The sequence below is a fragment of the Oryctolagus cuniculus genome, chromosome 6 (genome assembly GCF_964237555.1).
Source record: "Oryctolagus cuniculus chromosome 6, mOryCun1.1, whole genome shotgun sequence".
NCBI classification, from domain to species: Eukaryota; Metazoa; Chordata; class Mammalia; order Lagomorpha; family Leporidae; genus Oryctolagus; species Oryctolagus cuniculus.
Window position 1 is genome coordinate 80,799,229 of NC_091437.1, and position 18,339 is coordinate 80,817,567.

The window sequence follows — 18,339 nt, forward strand, 5'->3', positions numbered from 1 at the left end:
TATAGGGAACAGAAATATATTTCTTACACTTCTAGAAGCTGTGAAGTTGAAGATCAAAGTGCTAGAACCTGCTGAGGACCGCTGTCTGCCTGCAAGATGTTGCCTTGAATGCTGTATCTGCTGCAGGGGGAAAACACTGTTCTCACACTGCCGAAGGGCAGAGGAGAGGGAGCCCCTCATTCACAAGCTCTTTACATAAAGGCAATAGTCCATTCATGAATCAATGTATTCCCCCATGAACTGAACACCTCCCAAAAGGCCTTGCTTCCCAATGCTGTGCAATGGGCAAGGGGCAGGGGTCAAGCCTCCAGCATATGAATTCTGGGAGACATATTCAGACCAAAGCAGTATAAAAATGTGCTTTCTGCCAAATCTTCAAATAAATTTATCACATTAGAATAAAGTACTACAATAGATAGTGACTTCATATATTCTTGTCAGTGCTGTGCTATTACCAGCTTCTACCAGAAGCTTAATGAATGTCTAGTAATGTAGTAAGCCTATTATGAAGCCATTGATAACATGAAATTGACCCTGGTTGCAGCATTGATGCTGTAAGAATTAGCAAGTGCTACAATCTAGGCATGCTTTCTCCAGAGCCTAGTGTAAGACATTTTTCCATGCACCAGTGCCCTAGAATACCTCACATATTCACAGATGTGAGAACCACAAGTAGCAGATAGAGAATTGTCTGTCAGAATTCCCTCCACTTCTCTCTACTTCCAAAACATCTCTGTGGTTGTTCACTCACCCATTCTCGAAATTCTATCTTAATCTTTAATCTTTGCTCCCCTTTTTTGTTCCTTTCTTTCTACACTTAAGTAGATATCAGTCTCCCCCGTTTAAAAGAAAATTCTTCTTTCACATGACTACTCCCTCAAAAAAGGAATAAGAAAACAACTATATTCTCCTAGACTATTAAAACAAAGCAAACAAACATACTTGGGCCAGCATTGTGATACAGCAGGTTAGGCTGCTTCTTCGGATGCCCACATCCCACACTGCAGTGCCTGGAATCAAGTCCCGTCTCCACCCACTCATGATCCAGCTCCCTGCTAATGTGTGCCCTGGGAGGAAGCAGATGATTGCTTACGTGCTTGAATCTTTGCCACTGGAGTGGCAGACCTAGATGGAGTTCCTGACTCTTAGCTTCAGCTGTTGTGGGCATTTGGGGAGTGAACAACCAGATGGAAAATTCTCTCTTTCTTCCTCTCTCTCTCTGACTTCCAAGATTAAAAAAAAAATCAATAATAAACTAAAAATTACAAAGGGATGGGCATTTGGCATAGCAACTAAGATACCGCTTGGGATGCCCATGTCTCATGCTGAATCACTTGAGTTCAAGTTCTGCTCCTAATTTCAGATTCCTGCTAATGCACACCCTAGGAAAGGGCAGGTTACTGCTTAAGTAGTTGGATCCCTGCTGAGACACAATAGAAACAGGACTCACAAAGTCAAGTTTCCCAATCAGGCATACTAGATATGTATCCATCTCCCACATCAACATTTATCCATCTCTGACCACAGGTTGTCCCACTCAGATCCAGACAAATAAGAAGGAAGTTGTGTCCACACTCTAACAGAAATACACCTTCTATAGACCTCTCACCCATGCACAGAATAGCCCAGTACAACTGACTTTTGACCTTCCTGGAGAGAAAATGGTGAGCAACTGCCATTTTGAGCATATCAGATTCAAAAGAAATAACCACACCTGTGCAGTACACGAAGCTGAGTGCAAACCTAAGTGCTTTGTGCAGAGGGGGAGGAGCTAGGAAGTGTGGCCACCCCTCCCCAACCCAACAAAAGTTCCTGTCAACTCCCACTGGAGAGTCAGTTGGTGGAAACTCTTCTTATCCTGCTGTCTTGTTTGTACTCAAGAGTAGGTCTCCAGCAAATATGTCTGCACTGAATGTTGGCCCCTTGTTAATTTCTGTTTCCAAGTAAGTCAAAGACCCTGGAGTCAGTGTCATATTCCTGGTGACCATGAAGGGACTTACAAAAGGAGAAACATCTCTCCTTTGGGAAAGTCTAGGTTCAGCAGGACTGAGGGACAGAATACCCTTGTGATGGGTCAGTGGCCACCTCAACCTCTGCTTTAACATTTCCATGATTCGTGAGTGCTCCTCTGCCCTCCCTGGATCCCCATTCTTTTGCACCAGATGTTCAGCTTTGTCTTTTCTCTCTACTTGCTTTTATCTTTTACCTTTCTAATCCCTCTGGTTCAGTTCTTTGGTTCCACTTTTGCTTTCTTGTTTGAGCTGTCTTACTAGCCATCTGTGAGAGACAGGTTGCAACAACGGGATTTCTAAATGGAACAGGTTGCACATCTTCACCAACTTTGGTTATTGGTTTGACCCATCTTAATAGACACCCATATGTGGGCCGGTGCTGTAGCGCAGCAGGTTAACGCCCTGGCCTGAAGTGCCAGCATCCCATATGGGCACCAGTTCTAGTCCTGGCTGCTCCTCTTCTGATCTAGCTCTCTGTTGTGGCCTGGGATAGTAGTGGAAGGTGGCCCAAATCCTTGGGTCCCTGCATCCACGTGGAAGGCCCGGAAGATGCTCCTGGCTCCTGGCTTCGGATCAGCACAGCTCCGGCAGTTGCGGCCATCTGGTGTGTGAACCAGTGGATGGAAGACCTCTCTCTCTGTCTCTACCTCTCTTTGTAACTCTGCCTTTCAAGTAAATAAAATAAATCTTCAAAAAAAAATAGACACCCAGATAGGAACAGATTGAAATTGCTAATTTGTGGAACCGCAGTTTTTGGCTTCCATTTTGGTTTAATTGTTTCTGAAAACATCTCTTTGTCCTTATCTCTTTAGTCTGCAGATCTTGTCAATCTTTTTTTTCTCTACCACTTGTGTCTGCAGGTAGTTCAGAATCAGCAATGCTCATATTCCTATACAGATACCCAGTCATAGAGATTACGCCTGGCCCCTGAACTTTTAAGAGTAGACCACAAACTTTATTGAAAGGCTCATACTGGGAAATGTGATGAGTATCCCCAGGGACTCTCACCTTGGGTGCAATTTAAATTATTTTAAGTAATTGGAAGCAGCTTAAGTTAGATGACTTAAAAAAGAAAAAGTTAATTTTTTTCATAGTAGAACCATCCTCAACCAACTAAAAGAGACATGGCCCATGAATGGGTCACAAAATTATAACACCATCCTCCAACTAGATTTGTTTTGTGAACATAAAAGGAAATGGGAAAAGATCATCTATATTCAGGGCTTCACGAAGCTCAGTCAGGATCCCATGTATCATTATTCCTATTGTGTCTGGATGGCTACCTTTCCTCAGCCACTTGGCATGTAGACCTAACCCTGACCTTCTTACTGAACCTAGCTTTAGAATCTGATCTTCTAGCCCCAATAGGCTTCTACCCCCTCATTTTCAGCACCTTCTGCAATAGGCCTCCCCACAGGTGCGAAACTGACTATTTCCTTTATCTCTTCCCTCTTTCTTCCCAGGTAGCTTTCCTTAAAGAGAAGTTGCAAACGGGGAAGGCAGAGTACACAGAGTACATGTTCCCTTCTCAGTAGCTGAGTTAGCACTAAGTAAGCAAAAATTTGGTTGCTTTTCTGGGGACCTGGGAAATTTCAGCAATGAATTTATCAAGCTGTTTGACCTAGTCATTTACCTGGTGTGACAGCATTGTTATTTTAACTATTTGTTGCACTCCTGTTGAGAAGGACTGTACCTTTAGAAAGGCCTGAGAGCATGCTCTTTTGTTGTCACTCTCTCCCAACATTGAATATACCAGGTGGGTTTAGAAGCAATTCCAGACAAAGAGCCCCATTGAGATTATGAGGACCAACCTGATATAACTAAGATTATACACTTCGTTATCTGTGTAACAGAGGGAATGAAAAAAATATGTGATAAAGTCATTTGTTATGACAAAGTGAAGATTAGTCAAAGAAAGGAAGAGAACCCAGCTGTCTTTCTGGGCCAACTTTCTTAGGCCTTTAGGAAATATACTAATATAGATCCTGAACCTGCCAAGGGCAGAACCTTCCTTGCTATGCATTTTCTTACTCATTCAGCCCTGGACATTGGAAGAAAGTTACAAACATTGGAGGCAGCACTGGAGACCCCACTGTCAACCTTGGTGGAGGAGGCCTTCAAGGTCTTCAGTAACCAGTAACCAGAACAAGGTAGAGACGGTGAGCAAAGAGATTGGTTAAAATGGTACAGCTGTTGGCTGCTCTAATTAACCAGCCACTTTAGGAGGACCCGCTATAGGCCCAGAAGATTGGACAAATGGAGAGAAAGTACCAGCCTAGGATGCAACAATTATGCTTATTACAGGAGACAAGGTCACTGGAAGAAGGCATGTCCTGGTTGCCCTGGACTGGAGAGTTCAGACAACCTTGGCAAGAGACCCCTCTTGGCCAGCCTCTAGTGAGTAATGCAGACACTCACCAACTTACAGGGCCCAAGTGCTTGCTTGCATCCATCACTCTAGCAAAGCCTCAACTCATCCTAGATGTGTCACCTAGGGGAACTGAATTCCTTGTGGGCACTGGAGCTACCTACTCTGTCAAGACTCATCTTCTTGGCTCCTCTTCAACCATAGGGGGATTGATGTTAACGTTACTAAGATTTACTTTCCCACTGCCTGTAAAACCAGGTCTATCTCTATAATTCATTCATTTTCATATGTCCCTGAATGCCCTATCCTCTTCTGGGTAGATATCTATTAAGCAAATCCAAGGCCACCATCTCCCCAGAAGGGGACCAGGTCCAGGTGATAATGAGTCCAATCTGTTAGCACCTCTCAACCTTCAGAGCCCAGAGGCTGTCAATGTCCCTGAGAATATTAAAAACCAAATAGACACATCCGAATGAGACATTTCTACCCCTCAGGGAAAGCTTATAATAGGCTCCCTATAGACATAAGTTAAAGGCTGGGGTGGAATATTCTTTGAAGAGAATATTCTTTGAAGATCCTGTCAGAAGACAGAACCCCATCAAACCAGAGTGCTGATTTGTACAGGATCTACAGAAAATAAATGAGGCAGTTATTTCCATCCACCCCGTGGTCCCAAACCCATACACTCTACACACTTACATACCTGGAGAGGCCCAATATAATACTTTCCTATATATAAAGGATGTTTTTTGTGTTTGTGTGTGTGTGTGTGTATGTTATCTTTCAATTCGACTCCTAGTATTTTTTTAATCTTTGAATAGAGAAGCCCAGATTCTTGGGAAGCTACATAATACATATGGAATGTGCATCTTCAGGTTTCAGAAATAGCCCTCATATGTTTGGAAACGCTTTGGCAAAAGAGTTAAGGAAGTATGACCTGAAAAATAGTATCTCTTGCAGTATGTAGATGACCAGTCCCTCTCCGTAAGATTTGGTTTGCAAAAAAAAAAAAAAAAAAAAAAAAAAACTTAAAATTCTTAGCTTAATGAAGATACAAGGTCTCTCCCTCAAAATAACAGATTTCCCCAGAATGAGCCAAATACTTGGGTTTTATTTTGACCCCAAGGTTTCATGCTCTAGCTGTTGATTGGAGAAAAAAGCAATTTTCCTCTGCCAGTCCCCTAAATCAGGAAACAGCTTCAAGATTTCTGGGAATGACAGGTTTTTGAGCATCTGAATTCTGGATTATGAATTCACAGAAAAATATGAGGTCCTAAATGGTGAGGAGCAAGAATCGCTGTACTGGAACACATAGTGGCAGTGGGCCTTGGAGACCCTAAAGGCAGTAATGGGCCAAGCTGCAGCTCTGGGAATCCCAAACTTAGATAAACCACTCACTATGTCTGCCAAAGGTTGGGAATTGCCTTAGGAGTTTTGACTCAAAGACCAGGGCATATCCAGAGACTGGGGACTTACTTTCCCAAAATGTTGGACCCTGTGGCTCATGAATGGCCCACCCAGTTGCCCAAGAGCTATGGCTTGCCATTGTCTTTATGGTTAACAAGACCTCTAAATTAATATTTGAAAAACACATAGAGTTACAAAAAGCTCCCCAAGGGTAATGTTAGAGCTCAAAGGGCATCATTGCCTGACAGGAAGAAGCTCGTCCGTCAGATATACCAACATCACCTTAAAAGTCTCTGAGCTCCTAATACTAGTCACCATCCCCCTGATCAGAAAGGAGGCTCTACAACATCAGTGAGTTCAATTATACAATACATCTACTCTAGCAGACTGACCTCCAGGGTGAGCCCTTCAAGATTATGGTTGCTGAATTTTGCCAATAACAGCAGTTTTGTAAAGAGAAGAGTCCAGAAGGCAGGCTACACCATGGCACATTTAAGTGACTCTATGAGGGCAGAGTGCTCTCATCCCAAACTTCAGCCCAAAAGGCAGAACTATTTGCCCTGATCCAGGCCTTACAATTGGGAAATACTAAAACAATTAATATGCTACAATTTATAAACTTCTGTTATTATATGTTCATGCTATTATATGGAAAGAAGAGGAATGTTAATAACCAAAAATACTCTTATAAAACCTTCTTTAAGAAGGCAATGACTTCCTCAACAAATGACAATCATTTACTGTAAGAGCCACCAAAAAGATGGGTTCATTGTGAACCAAGGAAACAGGGCAGAGAATTCTGCTAAACAGAAGGCCAATCTCAGGCTGACAAGGGGCCATCCCTAATGATTGATCCCTCCAAACTTCCTAGCCATCCCCCAGTACTCCCAACAATAATGAGGAGGCTAAAAGATTGGAATGGCAGAAGAGTGTATTAGATGGTTCATCAAAAATGATTAGGGTTAGGGTTAGGGTTAGGGTTAGGGTTAGGTTAGGTTAAGTTCATTAAACACTTCCACAATGCCACTGACCATGGGAGAGATACCTGGCAGAAACTGGACCGCAAGGAAAAGGTCTCAGAAATATCATAAATCAAGTGGCCTTCTCCAATGAAATGTGGGCCTATAATAAATCAGCACAACACACCTGGAGAAGATTGGCAGCTGGATTTTATTGAGAAGCCTATTAGATCAGGACTCATGCACCTCTTGAGATTTGTCAATTCCTTCACAGAATGGGTAGAAGCATTCCTTTCCTGTACTGGGAAGGAAATGGAAGTTTGTAAAGTTCCTCAAAGAGATAATGCATCAATTTGTATTTTCCAAATCCCTCCAGAGTAAAAGCTGCTCTGCCTTTTTAGCAAATGTCACTAAATCCTTTGACCTCACTATGAATACGCTATAAATTACTCACTTCCTGGCATTCCCAGTTCTCTGGAGAGGTTGAAAAATTAATCATATCCTTAAGAAAATCATAACTAAGCTCTACCAAGGGAAGCATAGAACCTAGCCCCTTTGATACAATCTTTGGAAGACCCTTCCTACTAATGACTTCCTCTCCGGTGAGGAATTAGACCAGACTCTAAACCATGTTATAAAATTGGGACAAGTCTGGAGAGCTATTCAGGAACATAGAAACCAAGTATTGCCAACACGCAACAATGAGACATTTTCCTATACCTCAGTCGAGTCAAGAGATAAGGTTCTTCTTGAAACTCAAATGGAAGGGTCTCCCGAAGACCAGTTGTCTACAAAATGAAAACAATCCTGAATAATCTTGCCATGCCTACTGTAGCAAAACTTAGAGAGATCCCAAGCTGGGTCCACATCACCTGATAAAAGCAAGTCCCTGTTTTTAACTTTTATTTAATAAATATGAATTTCCAAAGTACAACTTTTAGATTATAGCAGCTTTTTCTCCCAATAACCTCCTTCCCACCCACAACCATCCCTTCTCCCTCTCCCTCTCCCTCTCCCATTCCATTCACATCAAGATTCATTTTCAATTCTCTTTATATACAGAAGATCAGTTTAGCATACATTAAGTAAAGATTTCAACAATTTGCACCCACACAGAAACACAAAGTATAAAGTACTGTTTCAGTACTAGTTATACCATTAATTCACAAAGTACAACACATTAAGAACATAGATCCTACATGGGGGGTAAGTGCACAGTGGCCCCTGTTGTTGATTTGACAATTGACACTCTTATTTATGACCTCAGTAATCACCCGAGGCTCTTGTCATGAGCTGCCAAGGCTATGGAAGCCTCTTGAATTTGCCAACTCTGATCTTATTTAGACAAGGCCATAGTCAAAGTGGAAGTTCTCTCCTCCCTTCAGAGAAAGGTACCTCCTTCTTTGATGGCCCATTTTTCCAGTGGGATCTCACTCACAGAGATCTTTCATTTAGGTCTTTTTTTGCCAGAGTGTCTTGGCTTTCCATGCCTGAAATACTCTCATGGGCTCTTCAGCCAGATCTGAATGCCTTAAGGGCTGATTCTGAGGCCAGAGTGCTATTTAGGACATCTGCCATTCTATGAGTCTGCTGTGTATCCCTCTTCCCATGTTGGATTGTTCTCTCCTTTTTAATTCTATCAGTTAGTATTAGAAGTCACTAGTCTTGTTTATGTGATCCCTTTGACACTTAATCCTATCCTTATGATCAATTCTGAACTGAAACTGATCACTTTGACTAGTGAGATGGCATTGGTACATGCCACCTTGATGGGATTGAATTGGAATCCCCTGACACGTTTCTAACTCTACCATTAGGGGTAAGTCCGATTGAGCATGTGCCAAACTATACGTCTCCTCCCTCACTTATTCCCACTCATATTTAACAGGAATCACTTTTCAGTGAAATTTAAACACCTAAGAATAATTGTGTGTTAATTAAGGAGTTCAACCGATAGTATTAAGTAGAATAAAAAATACTAAAAGGAATAAAACAGTAAGTTGTTCTGTGACAGTCAGGACAAGGGCTGATCGAGTCATTGTTTCTCCTAGTGTCCATTTCACTTCAACAGGTTTCCTTTTAAGTGCTCAGTTAGTTGTCACTGATCAGGGAGAACATATGATATTTGTCCCTTTGGGACTGGCTTATTTCACTCAGCATGATGTTTTCCAGATTCCTCCATTTTGTTGCGAATGAACAGATTTCATTGTTTTTTTTTATTGCTGTATAGTATTCTATAGAGTACATATCCCATAATTTCCTTATCCAGTCTTCTGTTGATGGGCATTTGGGTTGATTCCATGTCTTAGCTATTGGGAATTGAGCTGCAATAAACATTGAGGTGTAGACAACTCTTACATTTGCCAATTTAATTTCCTTTGTGTAAATTCCAAGGAGTGGGATGGCTGGGTTTTATGGTAATGTTATATTCAGGTTTCTAAGGAATCTCCAAACTGACTTCCATAGTGGCTTTACCAGTTTGCATTCCCACCAACAGTGGGTTAGTGTCCCATTTCCCCCACATCCTCGCCAAAATCTGTTGTTGGTAGATTTCTATATGTGAGCCATTCTAACCAGGGTGAGGTGAAACCTCATTGTTGTTTTGATTTGCATTTCCTTGACACCTAGTGGTCCTGAACATTTTTTCACGTGTCTGTCGATTTCTTCTTTCAAAAAATGTCTATTGAGGTCCTTGGCCCAAAAAAATACTAAAAGCATTTTTAAGTGGGTTGTTTGTTTTGTTGTTGTGGAGTTTTCTGATCTTTTTGTAGATTCTGGTTATTAATCCTTTATCTGTTGCATAGTTTGCAAATATTTTTCCCATTCTGTTGGTTGTCTCTTCACTTTCCTGACTGTTTCTTTTGCAGTACAGAAACTTCTGAATTTGAAGTAATCCTAATTATTAATTTTGGCTTTGACTACCTGTGCCTCTGGGGTCTTTTCCAAGAAGTCTTTGCCTGTGCCTATATCTTGCACGGTTTCTCTGATGTTCTCTAATAATTTGAAGGTGTCAGGTCATAGATTTAGATCTTTAATTCACATTGAGTGGTTTTTTGTGTAAGGTAGGGGTCTTAAAGCAAGTCCCTTTTAAAGCCCCCAGTGCTCTTCTAGATGAACCTGCCTACTCTTGTGATTCAGTGGAGGACCTGAGATACCTCTTAAAAAAGGACAGAGGAACACTGTTGGGGATGGACACAAGCCTGGTGATAATTATTATGCTTACTTTCTGTGGGCTTCTTCATCCAGAAATGCCTAGGAAGCATTTTTTTTTTTGCCTTTGCTGGATCTAAAATAGGCATGATTTCAAAATACCTGTTAAGTCTTCTAACTCCTGCTGTTTGAAAACCTTGGAAATCTAACTCCCTTGTCATAATTTCTTGCATAATAGATGAAAGAAACATGTTCATCCTCAACCAATACATAGCTGGCCATTTCATTTCCTTTCTCTCACTAATTCATATCTAAACTTAAGTGTGTAGTGGGGTTCCAGTGGCATTTCACCCCAATCTTCTCACTGCTGTTGAATTTAGGTCCCATGGTAATTCCTTTGCATAGTTAGACCTTACTTATTGCAATAAGACCTCTCTCCTGGATCTATGCAACTAAGTTGCAAAACTCTTGCTGCCTCTTGTGTCCCATGTGGCATTGATGCAGGTGCCAATGAAACTAAATAATCTTTCCATCTAAACATGTCAGCCCGGTGTTCCCCTAACTGAACTCATTGGTGGTGTAAGGAAGGGCACCCAAATAAGAAGCTTTGGATTGGGCAATGTAAGGAATGACCAGAAATAAACAAATCAGACAAGTTGTGGAAAATGATATACAGAGAACCTAACTTGCCAGTAGAGCACCTGTTGCCAAGAGAACTAGCTATTATGGGAGTCTGTCATCAACCTATTGTAGTCATACCTAGGAGTATTGGATAACTCAGTTCATCCAGGCCCAAAAGTCTTGCTCTTTCATTCAAGTACAGACACTGCTTGGAATAGTGTTTGTTTGTTGACCCTTGCATTGCAAGATTCCAGATTACAAAAGACTTTAGCCCTCATCTATTTCCCCTCCCTGAGCCTGGCAATGCTTTCACAATTCTCCATATATAGAAGAATGTATGTTCTGGATATGGGGCTTCAGGGAATTTATATTCACAACCAATCTGCTATAAGACCCTGGTCCTCAAATGGGAGAACTAAGAGACCATTGGCTCAATTCTGTCTAGAATGGGTGGGTATCAGTGTTGGTAAACTCTTGGAATGGGCTTCATTTACCAAGAAGCAACCATCTGAAATTTAGCAATTCTTAAACAAGTTCAGAGTTGGTGAACTCAAGGGGCTTCCATAGCCTAGGCAGCTCATAGCAAGAGTCTCGGGTGATTGCTGATGTCATAAATAAGAGTGCCAATTGTTAAATCAACAACGGGAGTCACTGAGTACAGGCTCCCCACGTAGGATCTCTGTCCTTAATGTGTTTTACTATGAAACTTAAAAACAACACTACTAGTCGAACAATGCCCTATACCTTGTGCGGTTGTGTGAGTGCAGCCTGTGGAAATCCTTGCTTAGTGTATACTAAGTTGATCTTCAGTATATGAAGGTGATTGAAAATGAAACTCGATGAAGGGCGGGGTGGGAGTGGGAGTGGGAGAGGGGAGGGCCGCGGGAGGGAGGGAGGTTGGGGGGGGGGGGTGAGCCACAACAATACAAAAGTTGCACTTTGTAAATTCACATTTATTAAATTAAAAAAAAAAAACTTATGAGGGAAAAGCCATTGTAATTCATAAACTGTACTTTGGAAATTTATATTTATTAAATAAAAGTTAAAAAAAAAGAAATTTAGCCAAGTCTTTAGAGATTCTATCATCTAGTACTGATTATACTCTCACACTTGGAAGTATCAATTGGTTCCTTGGCCAATGTAGTTTGAGACAATGGCCTAACCCTTGACTATTTGTTCATTATGGTTGAGTTTGTGCACCTATTGTTACTACTACTACTATTGTCACTACTAACACCTGTTGTTGTACCTGGATAAATACCATGGAGGAAGTTAAGATGAATATTAAAAGAATTCTATAAACAGCTAGAATGGCTTCAGGAATTTGGACCAAAAAAAAGATGTAGCTTCAATTGTTAGGAAGCCATTAAAGGGATCATCTCCAATTTTACTTGCTTTTTACCCTTCATAGAACCTCTGGTCACTGTCCTGCTGTTACTAATCTTTAGTCCCTGTGTTTTTAGGCATTTTTTAAACTTTGTATCTTCTAGGCTCCAACAATTCCACATCAGGCTGATGTTAGACCATGGTTTCCAATGCACCCCTCTATCAGAAGTACCCACCAAGTCCTTACAAGTCACTAGGACAGACAGCAAGAGATTTTTATGGCCCCAAGATTTCAGCTGTTCCTCCTCATCAGGAGGCATCAACAAAAGACAAGATCTTAGCCCACTCTCCCTAAGAAGAAGGAAGAAAAAAAATCTCTCAGGGTGAATAAGATAGGGTGGAAACAGGACTCATAAAATCAGGCCCTCCCAAGCAGACATACCAGATATGTACCCATATCCCACCTAAGTATGTATCCGTCTTTGACCATTGCTTGTTCCACCCAGTCTAAACTAATCAGAAGCAAGGTGCATCCACACCCTAACTGTAAAAGGGACTTCTCCCACCCAATAAAAACTTCTGCTTAATTCCCTTTGGAGAGGCAGCTGGTAGAAGCTGTTCCCACAGTGCCATATCCCTTGTGCTCAAGCATAAACTCCCCCCAAAAAACTATCTGGGTTGAAAGTTGGCCTCTTATCAAATTCTATTAGTAGATAATCCCAGGTAAACATCCATGGCTCCCATGTAGATTACTTGGATTGAGTTCCTGGCTTCTATTTTTGACCTGACACATCACTCACTAACTATTGAGGGAATTTGAGAACTGCACCAGCAGATGAGATGTCTCTCTCTCTCTCCTTCTCTCCCTCTCCCTACCCCCGTATGTGTGTGTGTGTGTGTGTGTGTGTATCCCTCTCCCTCTCTTCCTCTCTCTCAAATAAAACAAATAAATAAAAATTTTAAAATTCCAATGAATATTCTGAGACATAAATGATGTTTCAAAATTTATTATTGAGCCGGCGCCATGGCTCAATAGGCTAATCCTCCACCTTGTGGCGCTGGCACACCGGGTTCTAGACCCAGTCGGGGCACCCACCGGATTCTGTCTCGGTTGCCCCTCTTCCAGGCCAGCTCTCTGCTATGGCCTGGGAGTGCAGTGGAGGATGGCCCAAGTGCTTGAGCCCTGCACCCCACGGGAGACCAGGAAAAGCACCTGGTTCCCGGCTTCGGATCAGAGCAGTGCGCCGACCGTGGCAGCCATTGGAGGGTCAACCAACAGCAAAGGAAAACCTTTCTCTCTGTCTCTCTCTCTCACTGTCCATTCTGCCTGTAAAAAATAAATAAATATAAATATATATTATTGAGTCACGAAAGGAAAAAAATCCAAGTACTGATGAATAAATATGAGATTTCAAACCAAATAAAAAGGATATTTTACTACTTTTAGGTAGCAAGAGGAAAATAAATAGAGAAAAATGATATTTTCTTAGTCATTAACAAGGCATTGGCCCCAAGTATTTCACAGATTCACTATAGTATTTAAATTGCAAGAGTGTTTTGCTAATTCTAAACATAATACACGATAGCTCTTATGTGTAGAAAATGTACAATTGTAGACTTCAGAGTGAATGGTGCTGCCAGAGGCCTAAGTCAGCTGGGACACTGTCCATGCTGTGAAGATGCTGCACAGTCAGCTCCTGAGATTCAGCCTGACTTTCCTCCCAACTCTGTCGGTAACTGAAGAAACATCTGCTGTGCCATAAGAAGGAGTTAGCTTTACATCTTAGGGCCATTATAGGAAGAGTGATTAACAACCTCATTGTCTGGAATGATTAATGACCCCAGTGTTTGCCTCTCCCAGCATAGAGGTACTGTGGGAATGTGGGAGTGCAGTCTACCACCTGAAAATAACCAAGTCTATAACTATGACAAGGTATCCTTCTCTGATTTTAATGTGAATAGCATCCATGGCATCAATCTGTCTTGTTTAAGCCTGGCTCAATGCACCTGCCCACCTGTAGGAAAAAGTATAAAACTTGTAGCCAAACAGAAGCTTACAAAAAAAATTCAGACTGCTTCTGGTTTTAAGTACTCATTTTGACTCACAGATGAAACTCCAGATTTGATTATCCAACCAGGCTGATTATTTCAGTCACAAGACTGATCAGAAATATTCCTTTCTCTTCTCCAGTGACCAGCTGATTCCTGCTATTCATTAATTCTACAAAATATTTTCTGTGCTAACATATTTGTAAGTATTACTTATTTGCACAAATGGGATCATACTATATTTTCTTTTCTGAAACATGTGTTTCAAGCCATAAATGGATGTATCACTGATATCTTCATTGGATTTTCACCAATAAAATATATCACGGATATCTACATATTATGAGTACATAGTAGAGACCTACAATTCTTTCTGAAAACTTCATAGTATATTCTACTATATGGATATATTCTAAGTTATTTGATCCATTCTTATTAATGAATAAGTGTATTATTTCCCTTTTTAAATTTTCTGCCTGTTAAAAATGTCAGTGCTATATCGCTATATCCATCCCACTCTTGAGAATTTACCCAAATAAAATGAAATCAACATATGAAAGTTATCTGTACCTCCATGTTTACTGCAGCTCCATTCACAATAGCTAAGATATAGAATCAATCCAGATGTCCATCAACTGATGACTGGATAAAATGTGGTATATATACACTATGGAATACTCAGCTGTAAAAAAAAAAGAATGAAATTCTTTCACAACAAAATATATGCAACTGAAAATCATTATACTAAGTGAACTAAGCCATTCCCAAGAAGACAAATATCATATGTTTACCCTTATCTGTGGTAACTAATAGAGTACAAAAAAATGCAATGTATAGGAGTGAAATTCACATTTTCAGCTTCGAAGATTGTTTACAGCCCTTCTCCCTAGTGTTGAGGAATGGTGTTTTTTTCTTACTATTTGTTGAATTCTTTACTTACTGGAAGGTTAACTTTCTTATTATAAAATAAACAAAGTGTGTCATTGCAAAAATCAAAATAAAGAATAAGAAAGGAAAGAGGAAAGAGGGTGGGAGCATGGGCAGGATGGAGTGTAGGATGGGAAGGATCACTATGCTCCTAAATCTGCATATATGAAATACTTGGATTTGTTCACCTTATATAAACAAAAAATTAAAAAGGTTTATTACTCATGTGAACACTTCCTGGAAACTGAATTCCTGGTTTAAAACTGGTTGTCCATTTTAGTGGGTAGATATTGTATGGGTAGATACTGTAAACCAAAAGTCTCTGAGAAAGAACCAGTTTGAAATCTTAGCAGAAGGATAAATGAGTACCTTTATCCATATATCTCAGCAATCCTGGGTGTTATCTTTTCACCTGTGTCAATATGGAATGTATAACAGGATTTTTAAGCTAAGTAATGACCCTTGAGATGAAAATTACTTACTATTTTTCAAGAGCAGGGCAGGATACCTCCTGCCATCACTAATTTTCAATGTTATACTGGAAGTTCTAGCTAATGTAAAAGAGAAAGAAAAGAAATCCAAGTATAGCTACCTGGATTAAGAAGGAAGAAATAAAGCTGTCTTTGTTCAAAGATGACATGATCTTCTACATGTAAATCCAAAAGAAATGACAAAAACTAATAAAACTTCCAAAACTAATAAAAAATTATATTAAGGTTGTGAAACTGTGAACAATGAGATCAAAACTTTTTTTCTTTACAATAAAGAAGTACTGTGGGTTGAGCCACAGCTTGTGAGACCAGCATCTCATATGCGTGCCAGTTCAAATCCTGGCTATTCCCTTTCCAATCCAGTTCCTTGCTAATGCACCTGAGAAAGCTGCAGAAGATGGCCCAAGTGCTGGCTCCTGCTACCCATATGGGAGACGAGGACGGAGTTCCAAGCTTCAGCCTTGCCCAGACCAGTTCTTTTGGCCATTTGGGGAGTGAATCAGTGGATGAAAGGTTCTAATTCTCTTTGTCTCTCCCTCTCTGTCACACTGCCTTTAAAATAAATAAATAAATAAATAATTTTTAAAAAAATAATCATTAAGAGACTGTTTTAGTTTCTGTCAGCTAAAGTCCATTAGATACCTCTCAAACTTCAGATGTGAGAGAAATTTAATAATTTTAATACTAAAAATATTAAATGCCTTTTTTGGAAAGGAAAATCAGAAATAATGAACCATTATATATGTGTACAAAAGCACAAAAGAAACACACCCCTCCTAGACACAGAAAAGGAAGCTGCCTGTGACTCCCTCCAAGGCTGGACTCACTTTTAAAATAATTTCTTAGGACACTAGATTTTACTGTGTAGGCTACACTTACATCACTGCTGTGGAATCACCACAGAGCACTATTTGCCAGCCACAAGTCACCAGACAGCAGCTCAGTTTCACTACTCAGCACCCCAGATCTCTTCACTTTTAAACATTCATCAGAAAATTTCAATCAATTAGTAAGTTAGATGAGATATTTATTTATTTATTTATTCCCCCCAAAGAAGTCTTTTATTTAAGGTATGTAAACTTTTTGCATTTCTCAAGTACAATTTTAGGAATATAGTGATTCTTCCCACCATACCCACCCTCCCACCTACACTCCCACCCCTTCTTCTCCCTTCCCCACTCCCAGTCCCATTCTCCACTAAGATTCATTTCTGATTAGCTTTTTTTTTTTTTTTTTTTTTTGACAGGCAGAGTGGACAGTGAGAGAGACAGAGAGAGAAAGGTCTTCCCTTGCCGTTGGTTCACCCTCCAATGGCCGCCGCTGCAGCCGGCGCACCGCGCTGATCCGATGGCAGGAGCCAGGATCCAGGTGCTTCTCCTGGTCTCCCATGGGGTGCAGGGCCCAAGCACCTGAGCCATCCTCCACTGCACTCCCTGGCCATAGCAGAGAGCTGGCCTGGAAGAGGGGCAACCGGGACAGAATCCGGCGCCCCGACCGGGGCTAGAACCCGGTGTGCCAGCGCCGCAAGGTGGAGGATTAGCCTATTGAGCCACGGCGCCGGCCGGATTTCTGATTAGCTTTACACACAGAAGACCAACTCTAAGTACAGAGTTCAACAATTTGCATGGAAAATAGCAAAATGAAACAAACAAACAAAAAAACTGCTCCTCAACAGTCGACACAAGGGCCATTCAAAGTCATTGCATCCTGAAGTTAATTTCATTTTTTTTGTTTTTGTTTTTTTTGGACACTTAACTTTAAAGAAGCACCCAGGCCGGTGCCGTGGCTCAATAGGCTAATCCTCCACCTGCAGCGCCAGCACCCCGGGTTCTAGTCCCAGTTGGGGCGCCGGATTCTGTCCCGGTTGCCCCTCTTCCAGGCCAGCTCTCTGCTATGGCCAGGGAGTTCAGTGGAGGATGGCCCAAGTGCTTGGGCCCTGCACCCCATGGGAGACCAGGAGAAGTACCTGGCTTCGGGTCAGCGCAGTGTGCCAGCCACAGCACGCTGGCCACAGCGTGCTGGCCACAGCGGCCATTTGGGGGTGAACCAGTGGAAAAAAGGAAGACCTTTCTCTCTGTCTCTCTCACTGTCCACTCTGCTTGTCAAAAAAAAAAAAGAAAGAAAAAAAGAAGCACCCAAGAGTGAAACATCTTTTGTGATCACTTAGACATAATTATAATGTAACTCTTTCAGGACAGAGGTCCTACATGGGAAATTAGTGCACAGTGACTCTTGTTGTTAATTTAATAATTAACACTCTTAATATATCACATCAATGATCAACTTAAGCTCTTGATGTGAGCTTCCAAGGCTATGGAAGCCTTTTGAATTCCCAATCTCCGTCAGTATTTAGAGAAGGCAGTAAGCAAAATGGAAGTTATCTCCCCCCTTCAGAAAAAAGTACCTTCTTCTTTGATGACTGCTTCTTTCCATTGGGATCTCACCCACAGAGGTCCTTCATGTAGGACATTCTTTGCCACATTGTCTTGGCTTTCCATGCCTGAAATGCTCTCATGGGATTTTCAGCCAGACCAGAATAACTTAAGGACTAATTCTGAGGTCAGAGTGCTATTTAAAGCGATTGCCATTCTATGAGTCTGCCTTGTGGACTGCTTCCCACGTTGGAGCACTCTCCTCTTCCTTTTAATTCTATTTCTTATTATCACCAGACCCTTAATCTTATCTATATGATCACTTCAACACTTAAGGTGGTATTTTTACCTCCCAGCTTAAGGGGATATGGGGTCCCATGGTGCAGGCTCATCCTGCAATGCTACACTATTAGGATAGTGGGGCAACAACATTCTTTGACAAGAAGCACCAGAGACAGTTTTGGTGAACATGTCCATTAATTAACAATCAGGCACAAGCTTTTAAAAAAAGGGGAGTAGCTAATTCAGGGTAGCAACACTAATTCTATAGGATAAAGCAGTTACTGGCACCTCTATACTTCTCCAATCAGCTTGAAGGTCACTTAACCTATGTAGCCTTCCAGGTGCTCTTTTGGGGTCTGGGCCACACCCAGGAGC